The sequence below is a fragment of the Aethalodelphis obliquidens genome, unplaced genomic scaffold, assembly GCF_003676395.1.
Source record: "Aethalodelphis obliquidens isolate GAN/ISIS:26980383/991018 unplaced genomic scaffold, ASM367639v1 scaffold5, whole genome shotgun sequence".
Classification (NCBI taxonomy): Eukaryota; Metazoa; Chordata; class Mammalia; order Artiodactyla; family Delphinidae; genus Aethalodelphis; species Aethalodelphis obliquidens.
In genome coordinates this window covers 61,584,230-61,599,173 of record NW_020837949.1, presented here as the reverse complement: position 1 = coordinate 61,599,173, position 14,944 = coordinate 61,584,230, and the positions used below count along the sequence as shown (strand labels likewise).

The window sequence follows — 14,944 nt, the reverse complement described above, 5'->3', positions numbered from 1 at the left end:
CATTTCTTTTCTTTTCATTTCGTTTTCTTTCTTTTTCTCTTTCCAGGACCATATATATATTTTATACACACACACACACACACACACACACACATATGTGTGTGTGTGTATCTCCTATATATATATATAGGATTACTTGGCATCAAACCAAGTAAATTCAGGCAGATCCCATATTCAGAACAGCAGAAGCAGTGGAGTCCCTGTGAATGGACCAGCTGCTCTCCCCTTCTTTTCCATCCTTGCTAGGCCTATGCCATTTACTTGCTTTAACTGTCAGGCCCCTGTGTGTAGTTTTCACATTTGCCACTCCTCAAGGGCTTGCAGTGTTGGTCTGACCTGAAGGCTATATCTTTCTTAGAATTTTCCACATATTTGCAGTAGAGATTCTGTAACTGGGTTGTGCAATAACTCTCTCCCTTTTTCTCACCAAGTGCTCTGGGAATAATATCCGTTCACCAAATATTAGGACATAAAAGGAATTAAGACCAACAGCAGCAAATGCTTTAGTGCCAATAGACCTCAAAATATCTACACATGCCTATGATTGGGGCTAAACATTTAAGGGTAGAAGGTGTTATCAAAAGGAAGAAGAGGAAAAAATGACATCTAGAAAAGAAGGCAAAAAATGAGTGAGTGAGAAGGAGAAAGAGAGGAGAAGCAAACTCAAGGAGGGAAAGACACTCCATCCTGGACCTCTGGTAGAGAAACACCTACAGGGCTACCCACAGCTCCTTCAGGGTCAGCTCAGGGGTCCCAATGACACCAGTTATCTACCCAAAATTAAAGCAACACATTAGAATAAAAATGAATAGGGAGGGGGAGGAGAGGTTTTTATCTACTAGATAACAAGGTTATGCAATCACTTGGAAATTGAGTAGAGATATCCCATTTGTTCCACACAGATCCATTAAGGAAAAGTAGTTCTCCTGGGCTTCCCTGGTGGCGCAGTGGTTGAGAGATGCAGGGGACACAGGTTCATGTCCCAGTCCGGGAAGATCCCACATGCCGCAGAGTGGCTGGGCCCATGGGCCATGGCTGCTGAGCCTGTGCGTCTGGAGCCTGTGCTCCGCAACGGGAGAGGCCACAAGAGTGAGAGGCCCACATACCACAAAAAAAAACAAAAAAAAAAAAATTAAAAATTAAAAAAGATTAAAAAAAAATAAGTAGTTCTCCTGAAATATGTTCATTTCTCTCAGGGTTTTGCTCGTTTGAGTGCTTAAGCCAACCTAAAAGTCAGTAATAGACACCAATCTCATCATCTTCTAAACCAACCACTCTGGCGACAGAAAAAAAGCTAGTTTCATTATTTCAGCTTATTCCCAATATTTAATAATAGAAGATATTTTGAGGGCATTAACAGGGTTACTTGTCAGGAACTACTTTTACATAGGCTAAAAACACGCCAGGAGTGACACTTGAAATTGATCATCCTTTTAGCCATTCTGTCAGGCTTCCGAAAATTAATGAGTGGGCTGCAGAAGGGAAGTGGCTTACCAGAACATCGCACAAATTTGCTGATCTTGACTTGCTGGAATTTTGCTTACCTAATGCAAAGCTGAACACTTCAATTCTCTATAGTGTTTACATTCTACCTAAATCTTCTTTTGGGTTTCCTGCATTCAATGTTGCTTCCTCCTCAGGCAAGTAACAGTGAAATACAAAAGGAAGCCACAAAAATCACTGTCCTCAGCTGATGGGATGACACAACAGATACTTTTCAGGCTTAAACTACAAAAATCACTGTATTTATATAAAAATCAAGGTTTCAAACGCTGTATGATATTTATTCAACAATACTAATTGGGTGAAGATGATGTTCAGATCACTACTTGAGATGCAGTAAGAAACTTACCTGGGTGAGGAAGTATCTTGAGCAGGAAGGTGATTCTCCCATGGCAAAGTTTAGCTTTTTCACTCTGTAGGAATGACCTCAGCCATTTTTCCAAATATGAAAACTCAACTTCATGCTCTGTGGAAGATACAATATTCTCTGTCCCTAAAATACTATAATTTACTGAATTAAAAAGAAAAAGGAACTAAAAAAATTCAAAGGTAACAAGTGACAATCATTAAGGCATTCTCCAAATTATGACAATTGAATAATAAACATCCCACATATATTTCTCACTTCACTTCCCCTAAAAATCCTAGACCCTGACTAAGCAGCCTTAGCCACAAAGCTGTCTCGGACAACACTGCCGCCTAGTGGGTCTTTGAGGAAACTATCAGATCCCATAGGTCCTTTTTTTTTTTCTTCTTTCTTGGATCATTCATAAGGGAACTTGGGTAAAAGTTACAATTCCATATATTTCTCTTCCACGCTTATTGTTTACTTTTTTAAAGTTTTTCTGTTTCTCTTAATTTCTCTTTAATTCCCTCTTTTCTGTTTTGAATTCTTACCAAATTCACATTAAAAAATTTTTAACTTGCTTTCTTTTGCTTTCTTTGAACCCTTTTCTCTCTATTGCTTTTGTAAGTCTAAAAAACTTGATAAGAAAGCAGCAACTGGGACTTCCCTGGTGGCACAGTGGTTGGGAATCCGCCTGCCAATGCGGGGGACACGGGTTCGGGCCCTGGTCCGGGAGGATCCCACATGCTGTGGAGCGGCTGACCCCAGGCGCCACGGCTATGGAGCCTGCGCTCTGCAGCCCACGAGCTCACAGCTACTGAGCCCACGTGCCACAACTAAAGCCCGCGTGTGCCTGGAGCCTGTGCTCCGCAACAAGAGGAGCCCCCACTCTCTGCAACTAGGGAGAGCCTGCGTGCGGCAACGAAGACCCAACGCAGCCAAAGTTAAAAATAAATAAATAAATAGTTATTTAAAAAAAAAAAAAAGGAAGCAGCAACTGTTTAGACTTCAATAGAATAATTTTTGCCAACTTCTAAAGCAATTAGGGTTTCAAAGTTATCTTCTGAATATATTTACTAAAGTTGTCTTCTAAGTTTGCTTTCTTCCATACCTCAATTACCACGATATTTTTAAAAAATTAAATACAATTAACACTGCAGTTAAAATCATAAGAGTTTGTGTTAAACTCTGACTCAAATTTCAGCCCAACCACATATTAGCTATGCAAACATGAGAAGCTGCTTAAACCTTCTTGTGCCTGTTTCCTCCTCTGTAAAATGATGAAAATCATAGTACTTACAGGAATATTGTGAAGTCAATTAATACTTGTAAATGACTTAAAATAGTGCTGGCATAGATAAAGCTCTAATAACTTATTTTATTGTCAATATTGCAATATTATTTTCTGATGCTACTTCTTAATTTTAAATATTTGCACTTAATCCATACTTTGGATTCAATAGATTTTGTAGCTTGGCCTGGAGCCATAACTACCACATGTAACATTGTTCCAATTAGAAAATATGTTTATGTTTTTTTACAGTACTCTTAAACTATTAGAAAACATCATAGTTATAAATTAATAGCTATCTGTTCACATTAACTTCACAGCAGCCAACTGATCATTAAGTAGGGGACTGAAAAGGATCTGGTTGCAGAAGAGATTAGAAAAGAATAATTGCCTAAAGTATTTTGTCTGGGTTTTTGGTTAGAATTAGGAATCTTGAGAAGCAGAGAATAGAAAAAGGAAGGATACACTCCAAGTGATGAAAATAGCATATGCAAAATCTTAGTGGAATGAGCAAGTTGAAAGCTTACAATTTAGATAAATCTCTGCTAAATAATAATAATAATAATATTTTTAAACCACGTTGGCAATTCAGTTCATTTTAATGGCTCTTGATATAGACTCTTTTTCTTACATTCTAGAACATAACACTGCTGTCTTCAAATCCAAACTGTGATCTAGATCCAAACAGGAAAGTGGAATGCACGGTCAACACTCTTTTCCCATTATGGTATTTAAAGTAGATGGAAATTGAACATATTAAAAGAGACTTGCCTTCTACTTTTCGTAATGTTCTATACTGCGCATGAGCTGATGCAGGAGATCTGAGCAGTGGGGGTGGGTAGCAATAGGTGTATGCATTCGTGACAGCAATCGGAATCAGATGCTTAATTTATGGACTCATAGCACATAAAAGAAAAAATTTCAAGCACTTACTGTAGCTGCTGCTGATTACTGACTATTCATTACAAAGGTATTTGGCTTGTGCCAGTGTAAACCCAATGTTCTTCATAAAGAAAAGTCCATCATGCAGTTTTCCTATAAATTATACAGCTCCCTGTTTATTCTTCTTCAAAACCCATGCCCTGCTTCATAATCAAGAGCTGTTTAAAGGTTCTCACAGCCTAGGGATTGTAGCTAAAATACTGGAATCACACAATTAAAGGGAAGAAAAAACTAAATTAAGCCTCCAAAAAGGGATGCTGCCCAAGTTAAATGCTTCCCTTGTGCCCAAGTGAAACTCACTCTGACAAGCGGGCCTAAAATGTGTTCCAGTAATTGCTTCTTTCCCCAGCACTGCTGAGTAATTGCTCTGCAACTTTGCCCTCCCGGCACACACACAGAGTTATCATGATGTGATCCCAAAATTATACCTAGACCGAAGGAGCAATGTTTTATAAATCCTGCAGATGAGAAGAATGGGAAAGATTACCAAGAGAACCAATTCAGCTTTCAGTCTAGCAACATCTTAGGCATTCATCCAGAAAGGAGAGAAATGCACCCAGAATACCATCAGGGCTTACACTTTATCTTTTTCTGTGTACAGTAGTCCACACAGCCAAACACAATGCATCCAGATGCTTTGACTTCTCAGTGTCTACTCCCATATCAAGAACTAGAGAATATAAGAAATATCTTGCTGGATCAGACAAATGGCTTATATCAGGTCACCCGTGAGAGGATATGTTCATCCTCCCTGACATCAATCTCAAAAGAGAGAAGGTTCGCTCTGAAACACCCCTGGGGATTTTCTCTCGTTAATAAAGCTGATATGCATATAATATATTGCTCCTTTTCCACCCTAAATCTTTCCTGACTCTATATGCATTTTCAGCTTGTACCCACCTCCTGAAGTTCCGAAAGTTACAAAGCCTGTTATGATAAATAGTATCTCGTCTGTTTGCCTTAAAACACCCTTTGTACTGATGGCTGGCACGGTGGGAAGCACACAGAAGATATTTGCGGGGGAAATGCATAGCAACGCGAATGGGCTGGATTAGAATGATGCAGGGTCTGACCCTTAACTGTTAATACACCACCTGGTCTACTCCCCTTGACTGAGGGCCTCAGGATGCCAACCTGAATATTTTGGCTTGGAAGGAAAGATAATCACATGATATCTGGGTCTCTTGCTTTTTAAATGTTGATTCCAAAAGATATGATACAGTATTTTCAGTGATTCCACTGGCTTAGGGGTATGGTTAGAGCGACTAACTCTTACCACCGATAAAGCTGATAGAATCCCTTATCACATGGCACAAAGCCATCTGGAAAATAAACGGGCAGGTTTTGCTTCAGTCTGTTCTAACCTCACTTTTTGATGAAAAGCAAGTTGATCATCATCTTTTCTCTGTTTCCTTTATCCTTTGTAGCCATTGAGCCTTCCACATGTCCTGCTGCATACTGAGATATCTTATTGAAAATTTCTCCTTACTTTCTATGACCAATCAAATAAAATGTAAACGGAGAAAATAGATTTGGGGTAGGTCATTTGTAAGTGTGAAGCTTTGGGAGAATGCTTGAGAGACAAATTCTAAGACCATCATGGGAAAATCACCAGGAATCCCAGGCTAAATTATTTCTACTCCCAAACCAAGCCTTCTGTCACCAACTGAATGTTGAACTGCACGTAGATGAGGCAATGGCTTGTAAATGGAGTTGAAACTTCGGTTTGTATGGGGTTTGTTCACTGGTTACACTAATTTTTCTCAGGTTTTAAGTAAAGAAATCTATGTTATAATAGTTTTCACCCTGTGAGAGTGCCTACTTTACAGACCAACTATTCTAAGTTATACCTTAGTTAAGAGAGGAATACTCATACTGCCACAAGCATGCATTGATGATTGATTTTCCCTCTTCCTGAAATAACCCATCCCATTCAATGGTTGAACAGTAAGATAACTGCTCTTCAGAAATATGGACAACATTTGATACTAATGTTCATTTTCCCTCTGCTGCTGTCACAGCTTATCACTCTTATTTGATGGTGGATTGACCCACTGCTTTGACTTATTCTGGTACTTATGTGACAAAGGCTAACCCACCAAGGTCAGTGGTTGGGTGTCATCCATCATATTGCCAATACGTCTGCCATGATTGATAGGGATGATACACCTCAAGGTCCCTGAATTCTGTTACTGTCACATTTTTTTCCTCTCAATCACACCAGGACTGGAGCTCAGGTACTGTGCCATCTCATCTCCTAATGGCCTTCTTGACTACAATGGCTTAAGAACTGGCCTGCTTTCATGGGGCAGTGGGAGAACAGGGTGTTCAGGACTAGTGTTCTTGTTGACTCAAAAAGTGTGCTGACATGTGTACGACCTAGGGCGAGGACCCAAACTGAGCTGTCATCCTTTGCTTGAGTGTAAACATGGATGATTTTTACCCAAATTCATAGCCCTGATAAATAAATGCATTCGAAACATTAAAGCCTGAATGATGTGAACAAACCCATTAAAGTAACCTTGAATGTTTAGCCAAGTTAGCAATAGATCAGTGAATTTTATAGCTAAAAAATTAAAAAAGAGTAATCTTCTTGTTTTTGTAGATAACATGCAGTCTCAGAGACATGATTAAAATCCTAATCCTAGGTCAATAAACACAATATTCTTGATTCTCAAGCTTCTCTTCCCAGCAAACCTGACAACTCCAACACAGGCAGAAGCATAGATGTCGATTATGGAGAAAATGCAATGGACTGTGTGTACACTTCCTCTTCATCGTCTTCTCCTTTAAATCAGTCACACACTGAGTCTCCAGCTTCTATTGAATTAGGTTACAAAGCTTTTTTGTTCTTACCTGTCGCTAAGAAAAATCATTCATGGCATCCTGGATCAGAACTAGCGGAGACTGCATGAATCAAAAAGGTAAAAATGTTCCCTCCCCAGGGAGGCTGCCAGCTGTCTCATTGATTCAGCGCTGCTCTTGGCAGATTCTGAGGCTACCCTGGCACCAGTTCCAAGAGTGCCGGATAATAAGGCACCACAATGCAAACTGTTACCAGGGAGAAACAGAACATCTGGTCTGGAACAAAGGCAACGTCCATTGCTTAGAAGCAACCTGGCCATCCACGTCCAAGCGTGAATACGCCAGGCCCTGTCGCCTGAAAGAGGGGGTCCCTAGAGCCAAATAAGTGAAGATGAAATAGAAACAGTAAGGAAAAGAAACCCTGAGAGAGAAATAACATTATTTTCTCATCATTTTTATCTAAATGTAGAAGGACAGTTAGTATCAACTAGGATACTTTTTCTAGGAGCTTTATTTTTTAATGTAATCAGCAATGATAAAAATCGAAATTTTAAAGAGCAATAATCAGTTGATTTCTCTTTATTCAGTGTGCATATGTGTGCACGAGTGTGTTTAATGGCCGAAAGGTTCTCTTGTCATCCCGCTGTTGTAAGCAGAGCTAATGACTGGCCTCTGTTCTGTGGAAATATTTTAGCTGCCAAGGACCCACTGATGTGGGCAGCAAGTCTGAGAACAATGAGAAAGGAACAGCACCCAAGGGTGCCTACCATGTGCCTTCCACCAAGCTGTGCACCTACACCAGGCAATTTAGACTCTGAGACTGTCCAGACTCTATCAGGTTTTGTTGTTGTGTTGCTTTTAGTACTAAACACCACCTTCAGAAAAGGAGAAGAATCTGACTTCCAGTTGCTTTAAAATCCAGATTTTGTTTTTTTTAAAAAAGGCTTACCCTGTTGACAAAGCCCCTGTCAGAATGAGAGTCATTATACTCCACGGAAGGTTTGTGTACTTCATTCCTTTCCAAAGCCATCTGTCTGAATTTAATTCACTGATAATTTTATCAGTCTCCCCATGCTTTGCCTGAAACCTCTCCATTGCATTTTTTATTCTTCGCAGATGTTAACTCTTTGAATGACAGTTTCAATGCATTGAGAATTTTGATGAAGATACACATTCTCTCTGAAGGATCTCCCTCCAATGTAACACTTTCCAATTGCCCCACTGCACCAACAGTTGTGCTTTCCAACAAAAGTTGTGCCTCTCCTGGGCAAAGACAATCTAGATGCAAAATTGTATCCAGGACATTGCTAAAGTAGCCGCCTGCAGTGGCATCATCCCAGGGACACTCAATACCTATCATTTAAGACTCCTTTTTGGAAATTTGAAATTACAGTACATTTTATAGAAATAGTTCTAACCTTTCTTCCTACTTAATATTATCTTTAAGAAAATACAGGCTATTAAAAGATACTATAGATCTATTTTAAAATTAACTGTTTGAAGCATTTGGTTTTTTATTTAAAAGAGACCATTTAGGACTTCCCTGGTGGCGCAGTGGTTGAGAGTCCGCCTGCCAATGCAGGGGACATGGGTTTGTGCCCCAGTCTGGGAAGATCCCACATGCCGCGGAGCGGCTGGGCCCGTGAGCCATGGCCGCTGAGCCTGCGGCACTAAAGACAGAGAAAATCTGGATGTGTTGTCAGAAGGAGGGAAAAGGAGGTCCTGGATTAGGGCAGGTGTGATTGGAATGAAATCCAGGGAACTGGTTCAAACACTCCAACCAAACAGATGGGAGATATACTTAAATCAAAAGAAAGACCCAGGTGGGCTGATCAAAGCAAGTTGACTAAAGTGCTCTTCAAATTTGCCTTTTTTTTCAGTTAACTGTTGGTTTCCCAGGTGTCACTACCATTTCCCAAAGGAATCTAAGCCAGCTCTTTTTGGAAGTGTCCTCCTCATACTTGTGATCATTTTTTGACTATTAATTTAGCACTGATATTGTTCAGGGCAGTTAGAAAGTTCTTGATACTCATTTTGTGTTTACAGACTCAGAGTTTCACTGGAAGACACCATTCTGAAAGCCTGATACTTGGGCAAGATAGAGGCCAAGAAAACAAGGCATTGACTCCATGGTGGCCCAGGTCCAAGGGCATGATAGATGAGAGTGGTGGGAGAGGAAGTTTAGTGTCTTAATTAAAATAATGTAGACAGTAACTGTAGATTAAAATGTCAAAAATTATAAAAAATGCATTGCTTAAAATTGGGAATGATGATGATAATGTTGATGGTGATAATCATTGGCCTGATGAGGGACAATGTGATACATGAACTAAAGATCCACATCCTCTCAGGATATGATTTCTGTTAACTTTCACTTGCCTAGAGAATTATCTATGACACTAAAACAGGTCCCCAGCCTAGAAAAGCTAAATTTAGAGCAAAGTGTATAAATACTCCCCAAGGAGGAACTTAGGAGAGAATCTGGCTTAATGCAGTGTGGTAGCGACTAGCTAGTAGTTCACTGAAGCCCATTCCCTTTTCCTCCTATGTACATAGCTAAACACTATTCCCCAGCCTCCCTGTGGGTAGGTGGGCTCTACAACAGACTTCTGCCCAATTGTGTGTCATCAGAAGTGATATTCCCTACTTATCAGTCTTAACATCTTCCAGCTTGATCCTCTGCACTCCCTTTTATTGTCTTCTGATCAAGTGGAGCAGCAGAGAACTCCAAGGCCCTGGGAATAATGGGGCCACTAGAAAAAAGGATTGTGTGAAGCAGAAGTTTCCATCAACCATTGCTAGAATTTAGTATGAATAAGAACACTTTCATAAATGATTATTGTGTTCAGCCACTGAGGATCTGGGGGTGCTCTGCTACAGCAATTAGCCTACCCTGACTGATACACATTTGAGGCTTTAGAGTCAGATAGACCTAGGCCTATGTTTCAGTTCTTTCATTTCACTACCTCTGAAAACTTACAAGTTACTTAACTTCTTGGAGACTCAGTTTCCGTAAAAGTAAATCAGGGAAGGGGACTTCCTGTCAGGAAGGGAACTAAGGGAAATAAATCAGTCAGGGAACTAAGATCCCACATTCTGCCGGGCAACTAAGCCCGTGCACCACAACTACTGAGCCCACACGCCTCAACGAGAGAGCCTGTGTGCCACAAACCACAGAGCCCACACGCTCTGGAACCCACGTGCCACAACTAGAGAGTGAAAACACGCAAGCCACAACTAGAGAGAAGCCCGCACACCACAAGGAAGAGCCCGCATGCTACAACTGAGACCCGACGCAGCCAAAAATAGAAATAAATAAATAAATTAAATAAAAATTAAAATGTAAATCAGGGAAAATAGGGCTGCTATAAACATAACATAAAATAAAATGTATGTAAATCTACTGGCACATTGCCTGGCAATAGAAACCATACAAGAGAAGACAGCTATTATTATCTCTGGTAGAAAGAAGGCATCATTTGTATGGTCTTATTAGCCAGCATAGAAATGGTCTTGGAGAATGGGATAAGAAGGTAGATCTAGCAGAAATGTTCTCCTCTAGTATTTTCTAGAGAAGGAAACTGCAAGTTTATATTCATCTATTATCAAATATTTCCTTGTAATTAAAAGGATATCTTCTTACTCCCAAAGAATGATGGAGAAACCTAAGTTTTAGAGTTGAGTTCAAGTTCCATTTCTGGGATATCTACCTCTGGCCATGATGGAATAACTGGTATAGGAATTACACTCCTATTGCAAACTATGAAACTGTACAAAATATATGAAACAATTGTTGTCAGGTGTTAGAAAACAAAATGCATAGGGTTGTGATCTTTGACAGAAGGAAATTATGTGAGGTGAGTTTCATGTTGACCCACATTTCTATTGAGGGTACTTTCTGAAGTGAAGTACAGAAAGTGGCAATCTCATTATGAAGAGGACACAGAGTTTGGAATTTAGGGTTGCTTAGGAGGCGAGAATTTATAGGCAAAGTTCCTTGAGATGGTGGAGATCCCCAGAGTTCTACACAGAGGTGCCCTGAAGGACTTTGGCCAAGCCCTGGACTGTACTTCTGCAGGGTGAGACGCAGTAAGACTAACCAGTTGCTGGGAGGTGAGTCCTGAATAAAGATACTAGAAGTTGTAAAGTGCTGGGAGACATTGGAGGTTTAGCCGGTCAGAGTGGAATAAAGAGACATTTAGTACTTTGGGCATTTAGTTAAGACCCCAGCAAGGCCAAATGTTAGAAATAAGGCATACTCTAGAATAAGGTACGTGCTCTAGGACTGGGGGGGAAAACTGAAATAAACCCTCTCTAACAATGTCTAAAACATCTACAGTAGGGTTTTTCAACCTCAGCACTACTGAAACATTAGATCAGATAATTAGTTGTTGTGGGATGCTTTTCCTGTGAATTGTGGGATGTTTACCAACATTCCTGGCCTCTACCCACTGTCACTGTCATATGTCATTGTCACCCCAAGTTGTGACAACCAAAAATATCTACATACATTGCCAAATATCTCCTTGGGTGGGGGGAGCAAAACTACCGCTAGCTGAGAAGCACCACTCTATAAGCTCCAAGTGATCACCACAGTTTAACTGTCTGCCAGGAAAAAACCTCAAATTCTTTAAAGAAAACAGCATAATCCACAAATCATGTCTTGTGCACAATGTCCAGTATACATTTTAAAAACTACTGTACATGCAAATAAGCAAAAAATATGACCTAAAGTCAAAAGAGAAAAATAGCCAGTGGAAGCAAGCCCCCAGGATGCAGCAGGTTTTGAAATTATCAGAGAAGTACTCTTAAAAAGCTATGATAGGGCTTCCCTGGTGGCGCAGTGATTGAGAGTCCGCCTGCCGATGCAGGGGACGTGGGTTCGTGCCCCGGTCCGGGAGGATCCCACATGCCGCGGAGCAGCTGGGCCCGTGAGCCATGGCCGCTGAGCCTGCGCGTCCAGAGCCTGTGCTCTGCAGCGGGAGAGGCCACAATAGTGAGAGGCCCGCGTAGCGCAAAAAAAAAAAAAAAAAAAGCTATGATAAACATGTTCAGAACTTGAAATTATGGATACAATGACTGGATAGAGAATATCAGTAGAGATATGAAAATTATAAAAGAACCAAATAGAAATTCAAGAACTAAAAAATAAAATATATGAAATTAAAAATTCACTAAATGAGCTTAACAGAAAATTAGACAATGGAATTAGTAAGCTTGAAGATAGGTCAGTAGAAATCACCCAAACTGAAAAACAGAGATTAAAAAAAAAGATTTTTCCAAATAAACAGCAAATGTGACTGTAAAAAGATGTTTAACGGACATAGAGTCTCACAAGGATAGGAGAGAGAGAGATTGAGGCAAAAAAATATTTGAAGAAATAATAGTTGAAATCTCCCCAAATTTGGTGAAAAACATCAACCCACAGATTCATAAAGCTGAGCAAAACAAAAATAGTACAAGCACAAAAAAGACCATCCTTGGGCACAGGATAGTAAAACAAACATCAAAAAAAAAAAGAAATATATTAATAGCAGCCAAAGGGGGAAAATTATTACATATGGGGAACAACAATAGGGAGACTCTGACTTATTAGAAACAATGAGTCAGCATCTTTAAAGTGCTAAAAACGAGAATTTTTGCTTTCAACAAAGATAGAATAAACTTTGTTACTCTAAATAAATTTTGATTTATTAATTAATAAATGTTAATGATAAATAATACATTAATTAATTTTTATTTAGGTTGTTTTAACCTAAAATAAGGAAACAGAAAAAAGCAAAATATATAAAACACTGGACATCAGTCAACAAAGGACAGTTATCCCTGAGAGACAGGAAATAGTGATTATCCCAGCTTCCTGGCTTGAGAGTTTCCAGGCCACCACTCAAAGAGGGAGAAACCAAGCAGAGCCCATCAGACTTTGTGAGTTGAGGAGATGAAGTTAGAGTCCAAGGAAAACAAAGCAGATGGAGTTTGCAGGACAGAGGACCAGAAAGGAGAGATCTGCACAAGGAAAGAAGCCTGGAAATCTCCAGAGAGTCTTCTTCAAGTGTTTAACACATTCATTTGAGAAAACTACCTGAAGCCCTGCAAATCAGAGGGAACAGTACTCAAGTGTCAGACAGGACAAAGACTGGTTATCACCAGCCAGACTGGAACACCACATTACTCTGGGAGCATTGGGTAGAGTACTCAGAGGAGTATTGCATTAGACACGGGGAATAATTATCCCTAGACTACATGATGCTCTGGTCAGACTCACGAAATTGTACAAGCAAGACCCAAAAGGTTCAAACTGTTTCCAAGCAACTTAACTGCATCCTGGAACAAAGCACAAGGATATTTATAAGAATACAAAAATATTCAACACTCAATAAGATAAAATTCACAATTCTTGTATCCAATTCAAATTAACCAGGAATACAAAAAAGCCAGAATATATGACCCATAAAGAGGAGGAAAAATCAATCAATTGAAACCCATCCAAACTGAGACCAATATTAGAATTAACAAACAAGAACATCAAGATAATTATTATAACTGTATTCCATATGTTCAGAATATTAAGCTGAAACAAGAAATATTTTTTTAAAAGGGAGATTCTCTGAAGCCAGAAATCTGGGGCAATCAGACTTTAAGATTTGAAAACCATGACGGCTGTGATGAAAACTACACTGGATAAGAATAACAAGAGAGGTAGCAATGGCCAAGAGCATGGAGTCTCTCGAGATCACTGCTGGAAGTAAGTGGCTGCAGAGACTCCGTCATGGCAGCTCCGGCGGGTAATGCCAAAATTTAGAAAAACAGAAATAATAATAATAAGAGATTAGATATTTCGAAGAGAAGAATAGTAAACTGGAAAAAGCAGCAGTACAAATTATCTAAAATGAAACACAGAAATAAATATTCACAAAAGTAAACAGAGCATCTGTGAGGTATCAGCCAACTTTAAGTGACCTAATATTTTTTGTAATTTAAGTCGCTGAAGGAGAAGAAAGGGAGGAACCCAGAAAATGCTTGAAAAAATTATGGCCAAAATTTTCCTAAATTGATGGAAACCAAAAACTTAGAGATCCAAGAAGCTCAACAAACCCCAAGAACAAGAAATATGAATTAAATTACCAAGATACATCTTAATCAAATTGGTAAAAATTAGTGGTAAAGAAAATCTTAAGAGTATCCTGGGGAAAGGGGGCGAGGGTAGGGAAAGGGAGAACACGTTACATAAATATATATGTTATAAACATATATATAAATAAATATATATATATATATATAAAGAGAGAGAGAGAGACAGAGAGAGAGAAAAGAGCAGATTTCTCATCCAAAACAAAGCAAGTAAGAAGTCAATGGAGCAAGCTCTTTAAAGTATTGAAAGACAAAAACATCCATCAACATAGAATTCTATACCTAGCAAAAATAAAGGCAAAATAAAGTCTTTTTGAGACATGGAAAAGCTGAAAGAATTTATCACCAGAAGACATGTAATACAAGAAATGTTAAAGGAAGTGTTTCAGGCCGAAAGAAAAAGATATGAGATGGAAATATGGATCTATACAAAGGAATGTAAAATACTAGAAAAAGTAGCTACATGGATAAATATATAAGATTTTATTCTTATTTTTAGATCAATTTAAAAGAGAGTTACTATTTAAACAAAACTAATAGCAATATATCATGGGGTTTATAATATATGTAAATAAAAATGTATGACAAAAATAGTCCAAAGGCTAGAAAGAGGAAAACGGAAATATGATTATTACATTATACAGTAAGCTATATAATATTGATTCTAAGTAGACTATAAGTTAAAAATGTATATTTTTATCCAAGATCAATGTCTTTTAAAAATGAGATGTAGTTCCAAAGTCAATGTAGGAAATAAAACAGTATTATAAAAATATTTGATTAATGCAAATTGCAATTTACAACTCACTTTCTGTGTGATCTTATGCAAGTTATTTCAACTTCTTTTAATTTCAGCTTCCTCGTCTCTCATTAAATGTATTTAATAATATTAAATTGTGATGATAAACCAGGTTTTACGTTCACTA

At 38.8% G+C, this 14,944-nt stretch overlaps 1 pseudogene; it reads left to right on the top strand.

The window, feature by feature from the left end:
• The first annotated feature begins 1,844 nt into the window (after positions 1 to 1,844).
• On the top strand, positions 1,845 to 1,995 carry LOC113618613 (uncharacterized; annotated as a pseudogene).
• Positions 1,996 to 14,944: the final 12,949 nt, after the last annotated feature.